Below are 15,360 nucleotides of genomic sequence, written 5' to 3' on the forward strand. Positions count from 1 at the left end.
AATGGGAGAGCAACTTTAAACTTCGAGAGGCAATGTTGTTGTCAGAAATGAATCAGAAAGAAGTAGAATGGAAACTTAAAGAGGCAATGTTGCTGTCAGAATTGAAGCAGAAGGAATGGAAACTTAGAGAAACAACACTGCTGTCAGAAATTAAGCATAAAGAGGTTGAGATGAAGCTCAAACTTGAAGAGGAGAGAACTAAATTGCAAGAGCTACAAGCAGAAAAGGAAAACAAGAATCCTCCGACGCTCGCGAGGACTTGCCACAGTTGCAAAGGCCTTAACCCTTTCATGGATGATTCAATTCACATTAACACTGCAAATAAAGAAACAAAAGGTAACACTCCAGCAAACTCAAATGTAGGAGCATTCCTTGCTAAACCAGTATCCCCTAAAATTTCAATAGCTCAGGAGCCTTTATGTCGGGCTCAAACTAGTTCAACAAGCCTGAATATTCCACAAGTACCACAGCCACCAACCTTCAGTAGTAAACCCCTGAAATGTCTTGACCGGAACATTTCTTCCATGTCATTTATCGACAAAAAGCCATCAACAACAAAGAAGATGGTTACACTGAAAAATGTTCCTGTTGTTGAGGGGCGCCAAGCTGTGGAAGATTTCCTCCACAGAGATAAACAGAAAGTACACAATGAAGCTTCAGCAGTAGTCCAAGAAAGAACTGATAGCCCGCCTGTTCGAGAAAGTACGTTCAGAGATAAGCTGTTGAGATGGCCCAAGATCAGAGATAATGATCCGCTGGCACTACAAGCATTTATAGACTTCTTGAAAAGCTGCAAAGGAGCAGTTCCACATGGTGAAGAATTAACCTTTTTGAACAGTTGTGAGGAAAACTATAAGTTACTTGAAAAAATGCCTGAATGGATCATCCACAAGTGGAGTCAAATTGTTGTTGATGAACTTGAAACCAATGGCGAATATCCAAATTTTGCGTGTTTCATACAGTTTCTGAGAACAGAAGCACAGACTCTCTGCAGTCATATCACCTCACCACCCGTTGTGAACAACAAATCCTTGGACAATCGATCACTAAAGCAGAAGAGGAGTCCCAAAACAAGTACACAACCAAAGAATGATATCTCCCAAATAGTGTCCAGTAACAAAATTTCATCTTTCTGCTTTTTTTGCAAAAAGGAAGGTCATGACATGGCTAGATGCGCCATTTTTGCAGCAAAGACTCTTGAGGGTAAGAAAACATTCATACATGGCAATCATCTGTGTTTTGGATGTCTAAAGAAGGGACACTTCATCAAAGAATGTAAACGAAGACACATTTGTAGCACATGTCACCGTCGTCATCCAACCAGCCTGCATACAAACACGATTAAAAGGAATATTGCAAAGAATGACTTTCCTCGCACAGAAGACCACAGAAGACCCGGGCTCCACAAGGTTCTTTTTCACTCATCAGCAAAACGTTCTTCTGCTACATCAAGTATTGTTCCAGTTTTTGTCTCGTCAATTGTCGAGCCGGATAAGGAAGTACTTACCTACGCAATATTAGATGCACAGAGCAGTTCAACATTCATCTTAGAAGATGTGCTTGACAAATTGAATGTGGGTATCCAGTCAGTAAAACTAAAACTGAGCACTATGACTGCTACTGACACAATAATAGCAAGCAAGAATGTTCAAGATTTACAAGTGAGAGGACTAAACTTGGATAGTCAAATTCAGATCAAGCAAGCATACGCCCGTGACTTCATTCCAATGAATAAGGGTCAGATTCCTACCAGTCAGACCGCACTACAATGGCCACATCTGGCACACTTAGCAGACAAATTACCACCATTTCAAAACTGTAATGTGGGTCTTTTGATTGGATATGACTGTCCGTCAGCCCTAGCTCCACTTGAGGTCATTGTTGGCACTACAAATGAAGCTTTTGCACAGCGGACACAACTAGGGTGGAGCATCATAGGCCCATCGAACCCCAGCTTTGACTGGGAAAGGACCAAATCAGACTCCCTAGTGATAATACAACCGTCTAAAGGCAATGATGTGAAACTGACATAACTTTGCATGATTTCTTTTTCCAATTACATGTATCCAGGACATACTGGATCAGGTGCATGCACGGATGATGGTCAACAAATCTCAATACCATAAACAGGCTGTCATTTCTAAACACAATGCTACTGTATGTTATTATCAGTTGTTCATGTATCATGTTTGTGGAGAAAAAAGAAAAGTCAAATGTAATATTTGCATTTTGATAACAGATGGGTAATTTTTACTTTTTAGGCCCTTTGACCAAAGGGATTTTAATATTTGGGGAAAAAAATCCTTCATGTCACACATTAAGACTATTTTAACTGAGCATAACGCGATAGTTTTCTCTTGTGTTCTGTGAGCAGTATATCAACTAATGGAAATAACATGTTTTTAATGAGGCTCTCCATTAGTCGTCACAACTGTCCATCAAACATCCACTGCCTCCTTCATTTGTGTGCAACAAAGTGACAGTGAATACAAGAGCCGATCGCCAGAACTGTTATATTAAACCAAGTGCCAACCGCCTGCGGTATTGAATGTATGAGTTGATTATTGACAATAAATGTGTCATTTCACTAAACCAAGTGGAATCGGTGAGCACAAATACCAAATGTTGACATTATTATTATTAGTAGTAGTAGTATCCAGAGATCGGCATTTTATCCCAGGACGGAACGGTCCTTGTCCGGGACATCTCTAGAGCGTAAATATCTCTCCAAGCCGTCATTCATGCCAGCGCATCCATACACTTAAACCTACGACCCAGAAGTGTAAGTCTTTCGTCTCCTCCTAAAATAATTGTTATTTTGCAATAATGTTTTTATTGCAATGCAACGCAATAAGGATGGAGGAACGATGACGGAAGGGTGCCTAGGTTGCTGACGGAGGACGGACCGGGAAAATAGGGTATAAATTGCCCATCTCTGGTTGTATCATTATCATCCGCATTGTTATTATTACTATTATTAAGGAATCAACAATGTTTTGATGTAATAGTCACAATGGGTAATAATCTTGCTGAGATTCATATAAAATGTCAGTTTTTAAAGTGGAAATCAACCCGAACATCTTTTTTCAAGAATATGTTCTATGTAGGCCCACTAATTGAAACAAGGCATTCTGATTAATATTGTGTTTGTGGAATATGAATTAAGCAGCAAAATCCACCCCCTTTTTAGCCATCTCAGGGGGCAGCCATGTTATCACTTTTGTCGACTGAAAATGACATCACAAGTGCTCAAGGCTCAGGTAAAGACCAATCACGGCTCAGCTTCAGAAAACAGCTCAGAGTTTAAAAGGGAAGTCAACCCAAATATATTTTTTTCATGTTCTATACAAGCCCACTAGTTGCCCACTGTGCTCACTTCTGTCGACTGAAAATGACATCACAACTACCCAGGGCTCAGGTAACGACAAATCACGGCTGACCTGTTTTCTGAAGCTCAGCCGTGATTGGTCGTTCCCTGAGCCCTGACTGAAAATGATGGTACAGTTGCTCAGGTAACGACCAATCACGGCTGACCTGTTTTCTGAAGCTGAGCCATGATTTGGTACCTGAGCTTTGAGCAACTGTGATGTCATTTTAATTTCACAGAAAGTGGCAAAATGGCTGCCCCCTTGAGATGGACAAAAACGGATGGATTTTGCTGTTCAACTAATATTGAACAAACGCAATATTGTTTTAACTAGTGGGCCTACATAGAACATTTTCTTGTAAAGAAAATACTTATGTTGACTTCCCTTTAAAAACTGGTCAACACTGTAGTGGACTGTTATGCGATCATCAAAAATAGTGTCTATAGTTACGTGAATAGACATGTTAGAGTGGAGTTATCTTTGCACTAAACATTTTTCCCACGTATTACTTTCATCTTGCATTAGCAAGTGCAATTTTCCTTGAAAATGTTGTTTGAGTCATACATCAAGGGGCACAGTACTCTTCAGGTTTGGGCATAAGTCCAATTCACTGGTGACCTGAGATTTCTTATGCAAACTGTTCCAGTGTTCAAAGGCTGCTGAGTGCCCTTTCCTGCTTTGTCAAGCTCACACAAGGATGTATCAAGTATTGGCCGGAAAGGCATGACACTACAACTTTTCAAGTGGTCGCCAATGTGTAGGAAGGTCTGCCATATTCTGCGTGTTCATTTATAAAATTGTGTGTTCTTTCAGATGTACCAGTATGACATTTGTCATGCATTTGTGTAACATTACGTGTTGCTCTGTTGTCCCAACGGTCGTACATGTGTGGGCTCTGTTCTGTGCTTTACTCCGGACTTTGTACTCTTGAGAGACATGCCAGCCAGTCAGCTGAGAGAGCAAAACAAGATGTGTTAGAATTGAAACAAACACACGGGTGTAAACAAGGGCGATTACTAGGCCAACAGAACAGGAGAGATACGGTTAATGGAGAAGTGCTGGACTTTGCATTGCCGCTTTTGAAGCTTGTTACAGATGTTGAGCTTTGCAAATATCTAACATGAAAAGAAGACACATGCCAGATTAGACTACCATTCAGTCAACTCCAGGTGAATTATATTTTAATAACATTCATTCACCACTTCTCATAACGGTATTCTTAATTGTAGAATGTGTGATTCATTCCTGTGAATAACACACTTAATACACCCAATGCCTCCAGGGGTTGCCGCACAGATGGCAAGATTAAATCCTTTGCATTTAGTATGGCCCAATATGGACTCCAGACTTAAAACGTGCCATTAAGCGATTATACGAACAGTCTGGGGATTAGCTCTATTGATTATGTGTCTTATTATTCTAGGCTGACCTGTGACTGACAAATTATCTAAATGCCCTTGCTACCCTCAAGACAGAGTCTACCTGATGATGTTGTCATCTGGAAAAGTGCAAACAGCAACGACACTGACCGACCTGAAAATTCTTTGAACTGCAGAATGAATTGCAAATCTATCAGCAGCTGTTCAGGATGACCCTACCCCGCAAAAATCAATCAACTCAAACATAGTGCTGTGGCACAGGGGTGTTAGCACTAGAAAAAGACAGTGCATGTGCTTTTTGCATGTCGGTTGTGGTGGAAAGAAAATGGGACCTTACCCAAAAGGTTTTGACGTAACAGTTGTAAAACCTCAAAGGTTCCACTCATTCAAGTTGAGTAAGTTGAACCTATGGACTCCTCTTCAGGGGAAAACGCTCTGACCAACTCACGACTTGTGTCATCGTGTTCTTTTCAATGATTAAAAGGTGACTGCACTTGCTAACCTCTTATTCATAATCATTTTTGCTTGCAGTCCAAAAGAGAACTGTTGTGGATGATCACGGAAGCAGCTACAGTTCAGGGCGCCACTTGTGTGAGTGCCAGGTTGCCTCCTCCATCTGGGCATTGATGTGGACACATTGACTGACAGGTTGCTTGGCATTTGGCAAAACTGGCCATCTCAAGCCTCACATTGTCTTCGTTTTGCCATATTATGCATCTCTGCCTGCCTGTTGCCGCAGTGCATGCTAATGTGGGGCGAAGTATGTCGGTTATCTCCTTCTGGAAAAAAACGGTGCCCTTGTTGCTTCATATAGCCCCGCTCTAGCGACCGGCCATTGATAAGGCTAATGTCTACCGATAGCTACAACGCTTTCAAGTCCTGTCACAAAACAGCCGGCTCCCTTTTATGTTGTTTTCCCAAGCCAAGGACAGAACGGCCTCACTGCAGGACCGGTCTGGCTAATCAGTAATCACTAACTTGCTGAGCCCAGCATTCCCCTTCAGATGGTCTGCCGTTTCACCTCTTCTTCTCCATATTCTTTCTTTTGCTTCTTGTTCAACCTTCTCTCATCCTCCTCCTTTTGTTTTCTTTTTGCTCTTCTCTTTCTTTCTTCTCATTCTCAAGCTTCCCCGATGCTCTTCTATTATTCTTAAACCCCGACCCCCCACCCTGCGTGCCCCACCCTCAGTCTCTCTTGTTACTGTGCTCATCTTCGCGCCCTTCTTTCTTGCTGGCCACCGAACAAATGCTGCCCCCTTAGCCTGCTAATGAATGAAGATACAGAGGGGGTGTGGTCATAACTGTGCCACTGACACATGGCGTTATATTAAAACATTAGTACCACTATATGACTTTATTTAGTACTTGCCAAAGAAAATTGATTACGTAAAAGACATGAGACAAAAGGGGGAATCATCCCTCCCCAAAAGCCCCCCCCCCGACTGGGGTTCTCATTCCTGGGCCAACTGCAGCAGATCCTCTCTAAACTTGTGCTGAGAAATCATCTGGCCACGCTTCACCTCTTGTTCAAAGGCACCCCCCTGTGCTCTTGGTTCAGTTCTGTCTGCGTTAATTCACTTGTCTGTCCTATAATTTGTAGACATGAACTTGTATGTTTACCATGTGAATATATCGGTATTTATAGTTCATCGACTAAGTGCGATAAATCTTACCATAATTATCGTGAGCAGCTTGGTGTTTGAGGAGTCTCTTCATTCTTTTTTTTTTTCTGAAAAAAAGTAGCAGCTCAGCACCATTGTGCTTGTAATTTTGTGGCATTGAACACTTCATTGCTGGTTATGTTCTGTTATTGGTCATTCATTGTTTTCAATGTTAAAAGTCGTAATAATCATTAACAGTGTATTTGAGATCTAAAAGAAGAATCGTCCCTTGTTGTGTTGATTTGATTTGCGTGCATCATGTGCATCCCAGGGACCGACAGATGGACGCCCGTTTTCGGGATGTAGGACAAGAAGGGTTGTTTTTTTTAAAAAAAAAAAAAAAAAAGGATGGACTAAGCAAGGACTGATGAAATGTAAGGATGGAAGCACTTAAAAGGGTGAGGAGAGGACGATTATTTTTCTGAATAAGGACGGAGGAACAATAACGGAAGCGTGCCCAGGTTGCGGATGGAGGACGGATCGGCAAAGTAGGCTAATGTGCCCATCTCTGCAAACTACTTTGCCAGCTGGACCACATCCATTGTGAATAGAGGAAGTGACCTCAATGAAGAGGAACATTTTATCAATTCCATCAAGGACATCTTTCAAACAGTATTGTCATCCAACTACATGACTCGGAGTTAAGGGTGGCCAGTCAATAACGCAATGACAGGGAAGTGTTTTGTGCATTGTCATGCTCCTGCATTTCTTTAACATCCAATACGGAATGAGCACTACTGTAGGGATGTCACGGTCAATCACATTTTTCACCTGATTTTGAGGATCTGACGATACTGAGTCCGATCTGATATATCAGCAATGTATTAAAGGCGAATTTAAGTCAACAATTATCTTTACACTATGTTCTATTTGGCCCCACTAGTCCAAACACAGTATTCAGATTAATATTGTGTTTGTGCAATATGAATTAAGCAGCAAAATCCACCCGTTTTTATCCATGTCATTTTGCCACTTGCTGTCATCTGAAAATGACATCACAGTTGCTCAGGGCTCAGGTAATGACCAATCACAGCTCACCTGTTTTCTGACTTTGGACGCTGTTGCCCTGTCTCTGCTTTCCACATTCCATCCTGGAGACATCATTGTTACATGATGCTAGCTTCACGGTAGCTTCCCATGACAACAACCAGAATGTTCCCCCATTGGCTTCCTTTACATTTGCTGTTTCCGTCTCTGTTGCGATATTGCATAGTATAAGACATATATAAAGTATAAAAACTGATATTTTCCCCTGATTCCAATCAGTTGAAAATGACAGACCAGATTCCTGATCACGTGGCATCGAGACATCCCTCCGCTACTGTACATTAGTAATTCTAACAATCACTTGTTGGTACCTACATTCCACGTATTCATGTATTGTACTCTCGAGCAGATTATCAGATGGGATGGAAAATTAAGAGACAGCTCACAGACATATTGCTTCTAACTATTAAACGGTTATTTAAATCTCCTAGTTTATGATTTGTAGATTTGAGGAAGTCCATGACAATGATTCATTAAAACAAATGGTTATTTCCTTTGTTCTGTTTTGTTTTGTTTTTCAAACCATTCCTGTTCACATGGAAAGCTTGAAAAAGAAAATGAAAGAGCTGTAATGTCCAACCTAGGCCAGTAGCCGCTTTCTATGTCCTTTTGAATACAAGCATTATGGACTCTTAGTTTTCAAACCCTTTTTTTCCCTTTGTCATTTCACACTTTAAATGCACATTCATTAAAATAATTGTCTTTAATTTCATACAAGCAAATTATACTTCTCCCTTAAAAAACCCTAATCCCATGTTAGACCATATTTTATACAATGTCTTTCAATTATGGCCCAGACTAGTGTTTATCAAGGTCATCCTGAACGTGTGGGTGACATGTAATAACCACAACCGATGACATTTGATTTCTCAAGGATCGATACCACAATTAACAGTATAAATCAATAAAAATATTTTCATGCCCCCTCTGCACCACAGCCTGCACGAGACCCACATGGTACTTGCAAACATGATGGCTGCCTGCCTTTGCATTGTTTTGAGTCAACTGCAGGCAGAAGACGTAAGTGAAAGTCACAACGAGGCCATACTAAGGGGAAAGGCTGAGCGGGGAGACCAGAGTGGAGGGAGGGAGAGCTTCAAGGAAAAGCAGTGTTCAACCCTTCAATTTGATTTCACTTTCACTTTAACAGAAAATAAAAAACAACCACCCGAAATGCACTTTTCATTTTCATTGTCTTTGAATTAGTATTGAAATGTATGTCGTATGGAACTGTTTGCTGATCATTGAAGCTATCATCTCATGCAACATGGCAAGTTATTTATCTTTAGCACTGTCTTTTAGATTGCACGACTATGTGCAAAGGTGTGTGGATTTATTGAGTGATAATATATTCACACTGATATTGTAAGTGCAAGACATTTATGAAAATGTAAAATGTGAAAGTATGCTTGACACCGGTCATCTCTCCTCTTCAGATAAGACTTGAACTATGTTGGCCTGTATCCACTCAAGGCTTAATTGTTACAGTTCAGTCTTATGTGGGAAAGGCTCATGTATTACTTTAAAATATTCTGTGAATTCAAGGTGTGTGTTGCACACTCTGTGAGTAAAATGAAAAACTGGCCATAAACCAAATCAGATGTTTAAAGGTTTTGGGCTTAGTAGTTCCAGTCATCTGTAAGGTGCCCCTTATCAAGAATCAGTGTCATGTAAATGAAAAATACAGGTTTCATTTTCACTAATTTCATACAGAATAAGTCACAAAGTAAACTTTCCCCACCTACAGTGTCACTGAAGCACCATGAAAGTGTTTCTTTGACCTTTTTGTAATGTCCACAACGTAAGAACCAAAATCTGTCAGTTGTGTAATACACTACATTTCAGAATGTAGTATTGCTTCTCGCCCATTTTATCACCCATTGTGCACATTTAGATACATTTATAAACCTTCTTTTACGTGATTATTCTTTGGGTGTTTGGTGTGTTTGATGCATTGTTTCACATCACTTAAAACAACTAGGCTAAACTAAACATAGCTGGTGTCACTGTCTGTGGTTAATTTTCAAAGCTGATGCACATTGAATAGAGCTGCGGATTTGGCCTGTTGCGGTATTTTATTTCTTAAATGACAAAAGGGCAAACAGATTCTAGTTTGCATTCTAATGCAACTTTGGCAAAATAAAGATGTAAAAAAAACATTTGTGGAGTATATCCTAGACGTTATAACTTACTTCTCGCATGACTTATTTGTGGAGTAAGTGTGACTGATAGCAGAGCAGCTGTTTCCTGGGGGCTGCACACACACACACACATGCACACACACGCACGCGCACACACACACACACACACACACACTTTGTCTCTGCACTGAGACTTGCTGTTGGCCATTCTGCAGTGTGCCTGACCAGCTGCCTGCACTGTTCTGCTGAAAACCTTTTTACCAGCTGCTCCTAGAGGGCGCTATTGAGACTAACACTCTGCAGCTGCTGGAGGGCACAGAGGCAATACAGGTACGAGCATATAGTCTGGCTGCCCAAGGCTGTCTAAGAAAGTCAGGCAGACATCCAACGTATTGTTGACACTCGAAACATGGGATATTGGCATTTATGTTTAGTTCACTGTTACAGGTCAGTGACTTCATCCACATTTTAAAAAGACAACTTTAAAACTTACATTTTAATGGTCATCCTGTCAAAATAGATTGGTAACTGCAATTGAGCTTATAGTAATCGAATATTAACATAATTGTATAGTGTGTACTAAACAAATAATGTGTTATAGATGCAGATGTGGTCACCATTCACCTCTATTTCATGGAAAAGTATGGATTTTGATTTCATTCATTTTTAGGTCTGGAAAAGTATTGAAAATGGAAAGTATTGTATGGAAAAATATGTTTCCGAGACTGTTACCAGCAGCTCTGTTTTCCCCCAAAAAATGTCAGATCGTTTTTTGTTATTTTTAAGACACGTGTGAGAACGCAGTTTGATCCCATGGTCTGGATGAACACTTGAGTCAGAGTGTATCAGAAACAATAATCTGAAGTAGTTTCTGTCCCCCCCAAAATAAAAATCATTACATTCTTCCAAATTAATGCATTGCGTTATTAGCCGTCTGTTAATACAAGCAAGCATGGCAACATGACAGGTCAAATTCTCAATAAATAAACGTGAAGTACTCCAAGGACAGAAATTAGCTAATTTAAAACAATAATGAGTGATTTAATCATTTACTTTATTCAGTGATTACAACACCTTTGATGACTGGGATGGAACTGAGCATTAATCAACATCGTCAAACTAGATAATCTCTTTTCTGCGGTACTGAATAGTGTTTACATTCCCTAAGAAAGTTATGGGATTAGAATGACTCTTCATAGTCAAGCCCTAGGGTGAGGACCGCTGCTCCCTATACGCAGATAACACGGTGCGTAGTGCACCGTTGTCTGTGGGGGTCCCCAATTTGTGCAAGGGGACGCATTGCAACATCATTGAGTGCACATGTCATGCATGAATGCTCCGACATGCACTTGACATGTCGTTGCGGTTCAAATATCTTTAGCTGCCGATTAGTTTGTTAGTGTCTGTAAATACTTCAAAGTGTCCTTAAATTGTGTTGGACGCCTTGGATGTTGACGGTGGCTACTTCCTGGGGTTGCACAGTAAACACTAGAACATATACAGTACCTGCTCTGCGGGTACTGAATACGTAACATGAATTTGCTATGGTATGGCCACAGGGGTTCAGGAGATGAATACAACTCTGCCCCCTCCTCTGTTATTGTCTCCAGCTGCACGCTTTCCATCCCACTCTGATGCATTATCGGTCATTACGCGTTCATATTTTTCGACTCCATCAAATGGATAACTTGCATTTAAGGTTTAGCACTGCCTGGGGAAATGTAGCTTCTGTGGACACTACTGCGCTATTGCTATGTGATATTGCAAATAGATTCACTACTGAAATGTTTTTTTGATGTTAAAACAGTAAGGTTATGACCACACTACTCAGAACTGAAGTTTATATTGATGTTGCTACCTGTAACGCTACTTCGGCAACAGTGGTGTTTTTTTGTGTGGTTGCATATTTGTGCAAAATTTCAAGGTTGCTGCTGCCCTTAACCTGACACTGTTGGATGGATGGATGGATGGATGGATGGATGGATGGATGGATGGATGGATGGATGGATGGATGGATGGATTTTCATCGATTCTTGTAAACTGATGATACATTTGCTCAGCTGAGTCAGTGTTTTTATTACGCTTGTTCATTACTGTTTGCATTTTTTAGCCACACTGTTTCCTTAGATGTAGATTTCTTCATTTTCAGTGATCTATGTAAATATGAATATGATTATGTGGGGACATGTGTATGTGGCTGATGTGTGTACCAAGCATTTCAAAACAATGGTAATGGCAAAAGAAATCATGAGAGGAGGTCGGTGCTAGGATGTTTCCATGCTCATATCAAAGCTGGTGCTAAATTACATTTGACCGCAAAAGCAGTGCCTTTTACTAAATCTGATTATTTGAATAGTTTCTGTAAATCTTCCTGCCCAACTATGTTATCGTTAATCAAGTTGTACCAACTTCACATCCTGCCATATGCGATATATATTTGAAAAGAATGCAATGCAACAATTCATGCCATTGTGTAAAAAGGTGCAATGATGTGCTCTGCTCATGATGCAGCAGAAAAGCAGCAAACATACATGCTGAGTCAAAACGAGACTTGTCAGCTGTTGCGTTGCTGCAGCCTTCTGCTTACCACACCTAAGTTTACCCTTTGTTTCACGTCCTTCTTGATGTCTGCTGCCATTCGGATGGATGTGTCCTTTGTATCATTATATGCAATAGGCCCCCCCCCCCTTTCGATTATTAGTCACAGGAACAGCTAGAGTCCAAGTGTGACCCTCTATCAGTAACTGTGTATTACATGAGTCGCCTGCCTCTAGGTAGCTGGTGAGTTAATGTATTGTGTCTGGATCAGGGTTCACCAAAGCTTGACTTAATCCAATGTATTGGCTTCTGTTAATCAGTGATTCTGCCTCTGTCCTTTCATGTACAGTAAATTGTGCATGAAAGGTGGCGACAAAGATTTCAAAGATTCTTTCCGTCATTCCAAACATGGCAATTATCAACAAGTCACATGGGAATCTGTCGCCCTGTTGTCATGCGGAATTATTTAGCCTGGCAACAGTTAAATTTTAGTCAGGTCCCTTTGGGAGTGGAGGAGGATTCTTCACACAGACCTCAAACACAGAACCTTTTTTTTTTTTGAAGTGCCTAAATTAAATAAAAGAGGCAAATACCTCAAATCCAAGACTGAAAAGACGTGGTCAAGAATTGAAAGGTGGCATAAGTAGCTTTTAGCTGTAATTATAAAGACACTTCAACGATGCATTTCATTTGTCGCACAAAATTTTGTCAAATAACTTGGAAAATCAACTGCACCTGGACTGTTTGGATTGTCTTGAAATTTCTAAGACAACCCAAACAGTCCAGCTCAATGCAATACATTACTAAGCAATGACCTTGATCAGAGATGGGCAACTTAAACGATGTATAACAGAAATGCCATTTTAACAATTTTTTTTTTTTTTTTTTAATTGAACCAATACGCAGAAATGTTCCCTCCCTGGATAAAGGGCTCTCTTTTGCATACAAATTCAAAGATGGTGCAAAACTGCCGAATAGCAAAACCGACATTAAGTGCAAGAACTCATTTTTTGCACGTTTTGACAAAAAAAAGAACTCACTCAAAGATCTGAAAATTATTCTAACTTCTTTGGCCTGCGTCTTGGTGAGGGAAAACAATTTTAAAAATGGTTCTCATCTCCTAGGATCATTTGCGGCACACATACCCCTCCACTACCATAAGGTGATGGCTCAAGGAGGGGGGAATGATTTTTAAAAAGTCCCAAAAATAATTACAATGGCAAACAATTGACATTAATATCTCGATAAAATAACTTGTTTACTTATTTAGGTTCTTTTCTAATTCTCAGCCTTAAGATACACATTCAACAAATATAAATGTAAAGTAACTTCGGAGTTTACAGATGTACAGTGCGTCATGCTCATTGGATTGCTCTGAGTGTATTAACAGTGAGAATACATGGTTATATGCTTGTCTGTGATTTGCATTTATCTGCAAGTTTTTAGTAAATAAAAATTTGGCTTTAGCAAGGAATTTACTGATTGACTTTTTAATTGGCATCAGTCAATTTGATATGTCGATTTTAACTGATTTCATCACAAAACTTCTTTTCATCAGGCACATAAATTAGATGACAATGTTAGCTTTATGATCAAATGTTTTAAAATATAGCACGGTATGAAATTTCTCTTGAGTTCATATTGTATTTTTCCACATTGTTTTGCATTCATTTGAATTAAAGTCTTTGTCACTAAGCATTTTCTTATGCCTATTTTCCCGTGGCTGGGTCTTTGAGATGAATGCAGGAAGTTGACTAAGAGAAAGTGTGTGTTTGTTTGACGGCCGATACAGTATTTCCGAATACATTGAGTGTTTTATCTGTTCTCGTTCTTTATCAAGTGATTGTTGCCAGGGTGCTCTGCTCTCGCTCTCTAAGGTTCCCCTTTTTGGTAACCTCTGTACAAACTTCCTTTCACAATCATGAATGAGTTGTATTTTAAAATTGTGCTGCAGTATCTGCTTTATTCATCAAAGTGACATTCTTGGTCTAATGCTCAAGCCAGCAAACATGAAGACAGTTCTATATAGATGAATGTGTGTTGGGAGTTTTCATGTCCTGTGGCTAAATCATTAAGAATGCGGCCTTTGTACAAAATAAATATCACAACCAACCTTTAATGTGTCAAATTTAACTTGTGGCTCAGCAAGCATCAAAGGATGCTTTATTACAGTATAGCCTTTATAGCTCAATAGTGCGTTTGTCCGCGCAAGCATGGGCAACATCCATTATTTCCTCTCATTTATCATCTTTGCGATAATTTGGTCGGTGAATTAAACACTTGAGTGTTCCCAAAACAGTCCGAGTCCCAGGTGTTTCTGACACTCTCACTCTTATTTGCGTACACAGATGTTTAAGCTTCCACCTTCTGTATACATACTGTGGCGCAGCAAAATCCCCTAAGCCTCATTCTCAACTTGACACCACTTCTGTCATCCAGAATCGTGCGTGTGTGTCTGTAACTGGCATGCACATTTGACTTCACTCTTTTCGGGGCATTAGGGACTTTATGTATATCTACAGTGTTTAGCTGTGGTTGCTAGTTATGCGTGTGTGAGTGCTGCCAGCGGAGGTTATGAATGACCTACAGCTGGCCTCGCTAGACAGCTGACAACTGAAGTAGTAATCGTCGAAATGAAATTCTTGATGGTACACCAACGCTCGCTCGGGTGCTCTCCACATCGCTCAAGCCGTATCTTTGTCACACTGCACTGGCATGGTTTTCTTATGGTTTCGGTACATAAATACCACAGGATTCTGTCTCGATACTAACATTTTACAACTTTATGTGAAAGTCAAAGTCATATTGTAGAGTCAAACAAAGTCGAGGTTGGACAATTCAGAATTTGATGACAAAGGTGCAATTAACTTCACAGCTCAAGTTCTGTGCGAATTCAGCATGTCGCACAGAGACCTACACAAAAGACATCAGTTCAGTGAGCATGAAAGAAATGAGCCGTGTCCCCTTGAAAATCCAAAACGTTTGACAATTTAACCAAGTGACAACAATGAAGTTCAAGCCTTTATGTAGTGATGAAATGCCGTCACACAAATAAGTGCAAAACAGAAGAATACAGAGAGCATGTGCTGTGTGCAAAGTCTAAACAGATGAAGATGACAGACGGCAAACCAAAACAAATTTCAGTCACTTGTGTGGACTGATGACAAAGCAAAGCTTATGCTGCATAGGACCTAAAACTATTTGTATGAAAAAATGTGAAAAAAGG

General features: G+C 40.2%; 1 long non-coding RNA gene across 1 annotated transcript in view; it reads left to right on the forward strand.

Annotated features, from left to right (window-relative positions):
- The window catches only part of LOC147148545 (uncharacterized), a 109,103-nt gene that overhangs the window by 82,946 nt on the left and 10,797 nt on the right, over window positions 1-15,360 (forward strand). The gene's annotated exons all lie outside the window — the stretch shown is intronic.

The sequence above is a fragment of the Filicampus tigris genome, chromosome 4 (assembly GCF_054856515.1).
Source record: "Filicampus tigris isolate MCC_2025a chromosome 4, RoL_Ftig_1.0, whole genome shotgun sequence".
In the NCBI taxonomy this organism is placed as follows: Eukaryota; Metazoa; Chordata; class Actinopteri; order Syngnathiformes; family Syngnathidae; genus Filicampus; species Filicampus tigris.